The sequence below is a fragment of the Chrysochloris asiatica genome, unplaced genomic scaffold (genome assembly GCF_000296735.1).
Source record: "Chrysochloris asiatica unplaced genomic scaffold, ChrAsi1.0 scaffold00061, whole genome shotgun sequence".
Classification (NCBI taxonomy): Eukaryota; Metazoa; Chordata; class Mammalia; order Afrosoricida; family Chrysochloridae; genus Chrysochloris; species Chrysochloris asiatica.
In genome coordinates, this window is record NW_006408579.1 from 13,542,357 (window position 1) to 13,554,629 (window position 12,273).

Here is a 12,273-nt window from a genome sequence, read left to right on the forward strand (position 1 = left end):
AATGTTGTAATCCAAGGCTTGAATTTTTTTTTTTTTTCATTCCTTTTAGCTTGAGAAATGCTGAGTATGTTCTTCTCTTTTGGTTTTCTAACTCCATGTCTTTGCACTTTTCATTATAATACTTTATCTTCTACAGCTTCCCTTTGAAAATTATTTTCAGCTCTTTTACATCCCCATTTCTTCCATTTGTTTTAGCTTCTCTACATTCAAGAGTAAGTTTCAGTCTCTTCTGACATCTATTATTGTCTTTTTTTTCCCCTAAGATTCCAAAATTTTAATTTATTCTAATAGGGTTAAGACTGTATTTTTTTAAAAGTCAATATATCTAGAATTACAGATCATATCAGGCATTAAAAATGTAGAAATAAATAAATATGCTTTTCAATTTGGATACACTATAAGATATACGATCTAAACAATTTCTAGATGGAAAAGCAACTTCAGAGTTCTTCCTTTTACATTATAAAGTAACAGAAAAAAAATTTAAATGGTTTAGATTTTAGGATTAAGGGCACTAAAATCAGTTTTGTCATCTAAAATTTGTATCTGGTCCATATAACTAAATTTAATGGTATGCTGACTCATGGTCTTGTCTTCTCTTTAAAAGGCTTCAGAACCTGTCATTTGAAAGTTACATTGATAGAGAACACAATTGTTGTTATGTGCCATTGAATCGGTTCTGACTCACAGCGACCCTATGCACAACAGAATGGAACATTGCTTGGTCCTGTGCCATCCTCACAATTGTTACATCTGAGCTCATTGCTGCTGCCGCTGTGCCAATCCATTCTGTTGAGGTTCTTGCTCTTTTCCACTGACCCTCCACTTTACCTAATATGAGGTTCTTCTCCAGGTACTAGTCCCTCCTGATAACATGTCCAAGTATGAGAGAGAACGACAGTAGGAATATGAAAACAAGTTTTGCTTCGTAGGATTTTCTAGGTTACCAGGAGCCTTCAAAAAATGCATGGAAAAATGTAATTAAAATACAGAATTTCACTATGAACTTTTTGGAGCCCATTTATACAATGTCCATATCAGCTTTACTGAATGCTAATAAAAATGAAAACAGGACAAAATATGATTGTAGAATACTGCTTTAGAAAAACATTGCAGAGAATCATATTCCTTAATTTTTTCCCATTTGCTTCAGTATTTTCCTGATTCATTCATACCATAGAGTTTATATTTTAAAATAACAAGTCTATGACTTGTACATATTGAATCTCACAACATCAATACATTTGTTACACTTTGAGATTAGTTTTTGGATTACTGTGGTTCGTTCTCTAATTCTCATGATTGTTTCCGGGAATTCAGTGAAACTTCCGTCATCGACAATAAGAGCATCTCTAAAGCCCTGAGGTGTGATTTGAAAGAGTATTGTGGAGTCCTTCTGGCTTGGTGATATGTACAATGCTGCCAACCTCTGCTTTTGGTCTCAGTGAAAGATCAGCCATATTGTAGCAGCATGTCCCCAACTTTCCCCTAACACAGGAATCAAGGAGGCTTGATTTCTATCAATCTTTGTTGTTATTTGATTGGTTAAAATTACAGCTAATCTATGATTATTTGCAAGGCTGATCAATTGCTGGGCAAGGCCATTTAGTAACCAGGTACGAAGGAAAAAGTCATCTAGGTCATGATGAAAAGGAAAAGCAATGCTATCCACAATCACTAATAGAAACTTTGAGTGATCTAAGAGGAAGTCTGGAAGAAGATAAACTTGTGCCAGTAGCTTTGTGTAGTAACGACAATGAAAATAATAAATATGGGAAAGAATATTTTCAAGAGCGAAATCCTCCAAAGCTTTCTGGAACTCCCTTCCCACGTGTGTTCCTGCTAAAAGCTGAAAGTGCTGACTGCGGGCAGTAGCAAGGTCTACCACTCTATCAACCATAAAACTCTGTATCAATAAAACTTGTTTCTCCAAAACATTCTGCCACTCCTCCAAAACATTCTGGTATCTGCACATCTACTGCCAACTGCATACTGACTCAGATGTACCAACATGTCTTGGTATATTTGTAAGATGCTCTCTTCTTATTACTTGCAGTGTTTCTAAGGCTTCTTCTTTAGATGTCCCAACTTCTTTTCTCAGCTCAGAAGGTTTCACCTTTAGGAGTTTCTCAGCAGTCTGAAAACCTGCAGACACCAATTTCACCCACACCGCTGGGGACAATGGGAAGCTCCCTAAATCCTGCTGCATTTCAAAGCAAGATGTCTATGCACACAGCCTATGACAGCTAAACCTAGGCTGCACAAGTCTTCTGTCCTTTCTTTTAAATGACTTTGACTTTCTTTCTCTATAACGTTCTTGATGTCATCCCACACTCTTCTGATCTTCTGTCCCTAGAGTCTAATGCATCAAATCTTTTCTTGAGATGTTCTCTAAATTCAGGTGGAATATATTCAAGATCATATTTTGGCTCTCGTGGAGTTGTTTTTTCATCAGCTTGAGCCTAAACTTGTGTATGAACAGTTGATGGTCTGTTTCACAGTCTGCACATGGCCTTGCATTGGTTAATGATATTGAGCTTCTTGATACCCAACCCCCATGTAGTCAATTTGATTCCTGTGAATTCCGTCTGGTGAGATCCATGTGTGTATGTATGTGGTTGTTAGGTGCCATCAAGTCAGTACCAACTCATAACAACCTTATGCACAGCAGAACGAAACACTCCCCAATCCTGGGCCAACCTCACTATTGTTGACACGCTTGAGTCCATTGATGCTGCCACTTGGCCAATCCATCTCGCTGGGGGTCTTCCCCTTTTTCTCTGACCTTCCATCTTACCAAACATGATATCCTTCTCCAGCGACTGGTCCCTCCTGACAATATGTCTAAAGTATGGGAGATGAATTTTGGCCATCCTGGCCTCCAAGAAGCATTCTGGATGCACTTCTTTTGGCAGCCCACGGCACTTTCAATATTCTCCTCCAACACCATAACTCAAATGCATCAATTCTTCTACGGTCTTCCTTATTCACTGTCCAGCTTTCGCATGCATATGAGGTTATTGAAAATACCATGGCTTGGGTCGCGCACACCTTAGTCCTCAAGCTGACATCTTTGCTCTTCAACACTTTAAAAAGGTCTTGTGCAGATTTGCCTAATGCAATATGTCATTTAATTTCTTGACTGCTGCTTCCATGAGTGTTGATAGTTGTTCCAAGTGTATGTATGTACACCTTTTATGTTGTTGAAACAAATGTATTTGCAATAAAAAGTCATTGATCTTACAAAATTCTATCATGCATTCTCCAGCATCGTTTCTATCACCAAGGCCATGTTTTCCAACTATTGAACCTTCCTCTTTGTTTCCAACTTTTGTATTCCAATCACCAGTAATTATCAATGCATCTTGATTGCATACTTGATTACTTTCAGACTGAAGAAGTTGATTACGCTTCCTCTTTTTTTTTTTTTTTTTTTTTTTTAATGAGCTGTTGAGACAGTTACAACTCATGGCGACCCTGTATATAGTTTCCAGGGAGTTTCTGGTGGGTTTTAACTGCCCACCTTGTATTTAGCAGTCCAATGCTTATCCTACAACACCACACCAGGACTCCAAAGAAGTTGGTAGAATTATTCAGTTTCATAATTAGTGACTTTAGTGATTGGTGCATACATTTGTACAATAGTGGTATTAGCTAGTCTTCCTTGTTTTTTCTGTTGCTGTTGTTAAGTGCTGTCATGTTGGTTCTGACTTGTAGTGACCCTGTATAGGTTTTCTCAGGAGCAGTTGGTGGGTTTGAACTACTGACCTTGTTTAGCAGTCCAGTGCTTATCCTACTGTGCCATAGCAGGTCTCCTTGTAGACGTATACATATTATTATATCGCAGACAGCATTGCACTTCAAAATAGATCTTTAAATGTACTTTTTAAATGATGAATGTGGTGCTACCCCTTTTCATTTTGTCACTGCAGGAATCAAAAACCACACTATTGTAAGATTCAAAATAATCAATACCAGTCTCACTAACGTCTATGAAATCAAAATTTATATGTTCCATTTCATTTTGACAACTTTCAATTTTCCTAGATTCTTACTTTCTACATTTCATGTTCTGATTATTAATGGATGTTTCTACTCATTTTAATTTGTGCCCCATCAGCAAATGAAAGCCCCAAAAGTTTTGCTCCATCTATGTTGTCATTAAGGTTAACTCTATTTTATTTTTTTAGTTTTTATTGTGAATTGAGCGATAGTTTACATGGGAGAACATTGGTTTTACACTCCTTATTTCATCGCAATGATTACAATCCCCTCCATGGATCATCATTCAACAGTATTTGCTTCTATTCCTTATTTTCTTTTTTTGGGGATGTACACAAAAACACTCAGGAATATATAATCATTTAAACAAACAAAGAGCACACTCTGTAAGCCTGCCTCCTGGCCACCAGCATTCAGTCTTTCTCTTTCCATGAGTCTAGAGTCCTCAACTGCTGTGTGTCATCATCTCTGCCTCCATCTCTGATGTTGCTGCTTCTCTGGATAGGGTCCCACATTCCGCTCATGCTCTGCTCCTTTGATGGTCCTGGGGTCCTCTGTTTCTGGAATGTAATATTAACAACTGCTACCCTTTATGTTACAAAACTTCTGCTTTTATAGTTGTGACAATCGCAATTAGTCATGAAAACAATTACTCACTACTAAATCATAAGAATCTTATCTGCATCTCCTTTCACCAGACCCATCTAGACACGATGAAAATTATTCATTGAGGGTTCTACCTTCCCCTGAACACTCTGAAACTAAATTCCCTCTTGAAACCTTGTAAGCCAGTCACTTCATGCCTTTATAGCCCTCTCATTTTAAGTAGCCAATGTCTAAGTAAGGTCAACTCTATTTTAAGGAGACAGTTCTCCCCCAGTCATATTTTGGGTAACTTCCAATCTGAGGGGCTCATCTTCTAGCACTGGATTTGACAGTGTTCTGCCGCTAGTCATAAGGTTTTCAGTGACTAACAAATCAAAAGTAGTCTGTCTTAGTCTGGAAGCTCTGTTGAAACATCTACCATGGGTGACCCTGCTGGTGGATTTTAAATATTAGAGGCATAACTTTCAGTATCACAGGACTATACAAGCCACCACAGTATGACAAACTGACAGATGAGTGGTCTGTCCATTTGGATGACATTCAAGATCAAGCAAAACTAATCTATGGTCATAGAAGTCAGAATAGGGTAAGAGGAGATTTCTAGGGTGCTGGAAATATTCTGTATCTTGATCTTGGTGGCGATTGCATGTTTTCACTTATGTCATTGAATTTACACTCAGGACACAACACTTTATACTCTGCATGTTTTACCTCAATTTAAAAAAATTTCAATGATGTAACAGTAATAAAGATTTGTTATTGCTGTTGTTAAGTGCTGTCAAGTTGGTTCCAACTCAGTGACCCTGAGGAGTGGCTGGTGTATGGTCAGCCAGCCTTTCAGTTAGCAGTCCATTGCTTATCCTACACAGGACTACCATTCTAAAATAACAATCATGTAACTTTTTATGTATTTTTCCAGTTTTTTTGAAACCCTCTCATATATATAATTTGTTTTTATACAGTTACAATCCCAATGTGTTTCTTGTTTGTCTTTATGTATCTTCCAGAAACATTTTACTACAAAGGTATTTTTGTTGTGTGTTGTTGAGTGTATTCCAATTCATAGCAATCCTATAGGACAGAGTAAAACTGCCTTATAGGATTTCCTAAGTGGTATTTTTTACAGAGTACTGTAGGATAAACACTGGACTACAAACTACAAGGTTGTTGGTTCAAACCCACTAGCCAATCCTCGAAAATCATTTACAGAGTGAGTCCCGGTGAGTCAGAACTGACTTGCTGGTACTTAACAACCTGTACATTTACATCACAGAGTTAAATAAACTTTCATGTGATGCTCGTGAATAACCATCTTCAGGATGCCAGTCTTCACTGGGCTGCAGAGGGGTGGGAAACAGCAAGGAATTCACAGTAACCACAGGCCACAATCTGACAGTAGTTTGTTTGCATTCTTAAAATAAAGTAGAACTATGAGTTTATTTATTGTCTTTTACCTTTTACTCTAAAAATGAGTGCTAGTTAAATAAATATTCCTATAAAACCAGTAGCCATGGAGTTGATTTTGACTCATGGAAACCCTGTGTGTGTCTGAGTAGTACTTGCTCCATAGAGTTTTCAATGGCTGATTTTTCAGGAGATTGCCAGGCATTTCTACCAATGCATCTCTGTATAGATTCACACCTCAACCTTTTGGTTAGCAGTGAGTTCATCAAGTGTTTGCACCATCTAGGAATTCCACTTGATTGTACTGTTGATGAGATGAGGTTATTAAAAATACCATGACTTGGTTTAGACACACCATAGTCCTCAAACTGACATCTTTGCTTTTCAACACTTTAAAGAGGTCTTATGCAGCAGATGTGCCTAACTCAATAATATATTGGTTGAGTTCTTGGCTGCTGCTTCCATGAGTGTTGATGGTTGATCCAAGCAAAATGATGTCTTTGACAAGTTCAATATTTTCTTCATTTTTATGGATTGTATTTATTGGTCCAGTGCTGAGGATTTTTGTTTTCTTTACATTGTGGTGCAACCCATAAGAAAGACTGTAGTCTTTGATCTTCATCAGTAAGTATCTTCACTTTCAGCAAGCAAGGTTGTACCATCTGCATATCGCAGGTTGTTAATGAGTCTTCCTCCAATTCTGATGCCACATTCTTCTTCATATAGCCCAGCTTCTCAAACTATTTGCTCAGCATACAGACTGAATAAGTATGGTGAAAGAATACAACCGTGGTATAACCTTTCCTAATTTTAAACTATTCGGTGTCCCTTTGTTCTGCTCAAACAACTGCCTATGTGTCTATGTGCAAATTCCTCATGATAACAATTAAATGTTTCAGAATACTCACTCTTTGCACTGTTGTCCATACCTTGTCATGATTCACACAGTTGAAAGCCTTTGTGCAGTCAATAAAGCACAGGTAAACATCTTTCTGGTATTCTGTGCTTTCAGCAAAGATCCATCTGACAACAATGATATCCCTTGTTATGTGTCCTCTTTTGAATCCAGCTTGAATTTCTGGCAGTTCTCTGTCAATGTACTGTTGCTGCAGTTTTTTAAATTATCTTCAGCAAAATTTTACTTGCATGCAATATTAATGAAATTGTCCAATGATTTCTGCATTCCCTTGGATCACCTCTATTTGGAATGGGCACAAATATGGATCTCTTACAATCAGTTGGCCAAATAACTGTCTTCCAAATTTCTTGGCAGAGATGAGGGAGTGCCTCCAGTACCACATCAGTTTGTTGAAATATTTCAATTTGTATTCCATCAATTCCTGGAGTCTTGTTTTTTGCCAATGCCTTCAATGCTCCTTGGACTTCTTCCTTCAGGATTGTTGGTTCTTGATCGTAAGTTAGCTCTTGAAATGTTTGAACCTCAATCATTTCTTTTGGGATAGTGACTCTGTGTATTCATCTTCTTTTGATGCTTTCTGCATCATTCAATATTTTGCCCATAGAATCCTTCAATATTTCAAGTTGATGCTTAATTTTTTTCCCCTCAGTTCTTTCTGCTTGAGAAATACTGAATATGTTCATCCCTTTTGGTTTTCTAGCTCCAAGTCTTTGCAGATTTCATTATAATATCTGACACTGTCTTCTCAAGCTGTCCTTTGAAATTTTTTTATTCAGCTCTTTTATGTCCTCATTTCCTCCAATTGCTTTATGTTGTCCATCGAGCCAGTTTCAACTCATACCAACCCTATATAGGATTTCCAAGGAGTGTCTGGTGAGTTTGAACTACCAACCTTGCAGTTCAAACTGACCTTGCAGTCCAGTGCGTTATCCTGCAGTGCCACACCAGGATGAGGTTGAATTAAAGAGATACTTTAATTCTAACCCCTTTTGAACAATGACAGATATACAAAAACAATCAACAATGGCAAGTGTTAGCATTTTCTGAGCTCACGTAACAGAAGGTTTTGTTGTATTAACTAGAAATGCCTACTGAATTCATTCTTGGCCTCTTCAAAAATGTATTTCAAAAATATGTGTATAGTATGATCTCAACTATGCAATGAAAAGATAGAGCAAAGACTGGAAAAAAACTATACTAACATGGTTGACTGTGGCTGATAAATCACTTTACCATCGCTTATTTCCCCCTACTTCTTTATGCTTTTCAATACTTTATAAATTTTCTATTATTACTCTGATTACCTGGGAAAATACTGAAATTAGAAAAATAATGTAAGGAGATTACATTGTCCCATGGGGAAAACTTGTTTTTAACCTAATTTATCTTGGTGTGGAAATGTGGTATAAAGCACTGGACTGCAAGGCCAGTTTGAACCACAAGCTTGGTGGTTCAAACTCACCAACTGCTCTGCTCCTTGGAATCCTATTAGGGAACTTAGGAGTTGGGACAGACTGGAAGGCACTTAACAACAACAAAAGGAGGATAATTAATCCCTCAACAGGCTGTGTGAGCATTAACTGACGAAACATAATTAAAGCACCTAACACAAAGCATAATGTTGTTGTTGCTGTGTGCCGTAGAGTCGGTTCCGACTCATAGTGACCCTGCACAGGGTTTCCGAGGCTGTAAATCTTTACGGGAGCAGAACGCCTCATCTTTCTCCTGCGGAACCACTGGTTGTTTCGAACTGCTGACCTTGCAGTTCACAGCCCGATTCGTAACCACTACGCTACCAGAGCTCCTTAATAGTAGGTAATCAAAACTCCTGGTGTCCTGGTGTGGTGCTGTGGGCTAATGCGTCAGACTGCAAAGTTGTTTGAACTACGAGGTCGATGGTTCAAGGTCACCAACTGCTCCTTGGAAACCCTATACAGGGTTACTACGGGTCGGAATTGACTCGACAGCTCTTAACAACAACAGCTGTCAAAATTCCTGATGTGGCGCTGTAGGATCTACACTGGACTGCTTAACTGCAAGGTTGGTGGTTCAAATCCACCAGTTGTCCCTTGGCAGTCCTATGCAGGGTCTTGATGAGTCAGAATCGAGTCCATAGCTTTAACAACACTCACAATAAAAAATTGCTAAGCACATTCACTTATGTCTGCTATGACTAGTTTTGAAAATGAAGCGACTCCTTTACTGGTACCTTCGTCACAGCCTGCCCATACATTATTTGTTGCTCACCTTCAACAGTGTCTGAGAACTGCCTGACCAACATTTCAAAAGATTAATGCAGTCTTAAGCCCAATTGTTGTTGTTAAGTGCCGTGGAGTAGGTTCCGACCTATAACAACCCTGAACAGAATTTCCGAGGTTGTAAATCTTTATGGGAGCAGAACACCTCATCTTCCTCCTGCGGAGCAGCTGGTAGTTTCGAACTGCTGACCTTGAGGTTTGCAGCCCAATTCGTAACCACTACGCTACCACAGCCCCTTAAGCGCAATTACATGAATGTAAATAATGGAATGATGTGGTCTAACACAGGCACATTTGTTTTTGATTTGGAAAGACCAGAGTTTAAATTTTACTCATTACTAACCGTGAGATCATGGTCAAGTGACTTAAGTTTTTGGAGTCTTGACTTTTCTCATTTTTGGTAATTCTAAACAACATCCATTGAGTTCTTATTATACCCCGGACACTGGGCTAAGTACTTTATATACATTACCTCATCGAATTAGTGCAGGAGCCCTATAACATATGACTAACAGTCCCATTTTACAAATGAGTCAGAGATAAAGCAATCGGCCTAAGGTCATGCAACTGGCTGTTGGTAGAATTTGGATTTTAATCCAGGAACTGTGACACTAAAGCCTGTACTTGTAACTATTACACTGTAAATGTGTCCATTTGTAAATTGGACATATGAATGAATGCAAGCTTAAGTGAGATTGTTGTAATGAGTAAATGACACAACTGTAAGATGCCTGATGCATAGAAGACACTCAATCCATGTTGAAGATTAAACTAGGCACTCGAGCCTTAGAAGGTATACACTGAATTTCAGTTTTGGCAGACTCTTTGGGAAGCTTTGCATTTACTTTGAAGAAACTTGCTCAGTATTTACAGGGCTCACTAAGTACGAGTACTTAATAGAGTGAAACCTATGAGGGCTGAAACTCACTGGGACTATCTTGTTTTTCCAGGTCTCAAAAATGTTCTACCTTCAACACAGTACAGTCTGACCGATTTTCTAGCTCCCTCTATTAGGAGTCCTGGTGTGGTGCTGCAGGATAAAGCACTGGACCAAAAAGTTGGTTTGAACTGCAAGGTCGGTGGTTCAAACTCACCAGCAGCTCCTCAGAAACGCTATACAGGGTTGCTTTGAGTCAGAACCAACTCTATGGCACTTAACAACAACAACAGCTACTGTTAGGGGAAAATCTTTGAGTATTCCTTCTCTGACAGGTTTCTGTCTTACGTAAATTCCAGCTGTTGCAGGTTTTACTGTAACTATTTGTTGAATTTGTACTATGTTGTAGTATCATTTTATGAACAATAAAATCTATAGGGAGACCTGTTGTTAGAACAGTTTGCTTGGTTACAAACTTTACTTCAGCTAAAACTACACCTTCTCTAGTTAGTTTCTTAAACCTGGTTAGTTTAATTCTTTGCTTTTCCTCACTTACTAGTCCAAGATTTGAGTCCTGGTGTGGTGCTGAGGGTTAATGCATTAGACTGCAAAGTGGATTTGAACCACAAGGTTGGTGGTTCAGGCTCACCAGTTGCTCCTCAGAAACCCCATACAGGGCTGGAATGGACTCGACAGCACTTAACAACAACAACTCCAAGATTACTAATGCTAGAGTTTCAGTTTACTGGGATACATCCATTTAATTTTTTTCTTTAACAAAATCCTTATGCTTTGAAATTGGTCATTGATGCACATTCATATACAATTAAGAGATTTTGCTCTTTAACCTCTTTAAAATAAATTAACAAACCAGCCCAAACTGTGCTCCATCAGAAGATCCTGGGAGGGTGGGGTGCTGCTCTGCACTTGGGGGTGGGCAGAGACAGACAAGGTCATTGTGCTCAGACCAGAAAGCAGTAGACTACCACAGAACAAAAGGTGGGAGGGGGAAGAGGAAGAAGGAGATTGGTGCTCCCAGAACAGAAAAACAACCTGTGCTCACAGGAAGGCCTGCAAGGTTGGATTCCTCTCCCGGTAATACAAATGCTCCTTTCTCCTGCTTGCCAGTCATTATCCCATAACTTATTCCAGAAACAACTTGCCAGTAGGCTAATGTTCCTGCCTTCACTAGACTGTGAGTTCCTGGAGAGCACGAACCATGTCTTATTCATTTTGTTGTGTTCATCCCACGCCCACACGCCAGGCCTGACATGTTAAGGTCTCCTTGATGATACTTGCTGAGCAAGTGATACTTGAGGAACTGGGACTTTCTGAAAGCTACATACAACTTCTGCCCCTGCTCCACCTGAGGGAATGGGTTACTAACTTTTTCGTTCACACTCAGAGTCATTTGCAACTGTTTTCATCTCTCATTTGATTCTTCTGTTGTTCAAAGAAGTTGTTGTTTAGCGGCTCAGTCAATGATCGTCCCAGCTCCTATGTACAATGTAGAAAGACTATTTAGGGTTGGTTTGCCTGAAAGGGTGAAGGCTAATGCCTAAATCAGAGGGGGGATAATAGATAGATGCTCTGATTCAGTGCTTAGCTCTGCCACACAGGAGCTGTGATCTCTGAAGAGTTTGCTCCTAGCCACAAATCAGAGGGTTACCAGACGTTACAGCACATGGTGGCCACAGCAAGATACACTCTAAGGCTGAAAATACAGTTTGCTCTTAAACTAATCAAGTCCAGATATCACAGATGTGATTACCCATCTATAGAAGGAAGTCAGGAAACTATCCCTAAATGTATGAGTTAAGGACTTGAGAATATCTAAAATACCAACTGAAATGAAGTGGAAGAGAACTCCACAAAGCAGACAGAGTGCTCAGAACTTAACCAAGTGTAGACATTCTGTTTGAAGAAAGTGTCCTGAAAGAGTGCATGTGATTAGGGGTGGGTTGGGGGTAAATGATACATCATAAGAGTAAAGAAAAAGGAGGCAAACATTTTCCTGGATGGAGACTTCCCTGGCCAGAGTGTGCCCTTGATGAAAACTTCTTAACTGGCAAACACTCCTTAAGCTCAATTTTCACCTTTCATTCTGAAGGAATTTGCTGATCGTGAGAAAGTAAATGACCGCACTATTATCTGTTGTCTTTTTCAGAGTAAATTATCAAGCTGGAATTGTGTGTGTATGTGTGTGT

General features: G+C 39.0%; 1 pseudogene; it reads right to left on the reverse strand.

Moving 5' to 3' along the window:
- Nucleotides 1–1,296: 1,296 nt before the first annotated feature.
- LOC102824978 lies at nt 1,297–1,991 on the reverse strand (annotated as a pseudogene).
- Nucleotides 1,992–12,273: the final 10,282 nt, after the last annotated feature.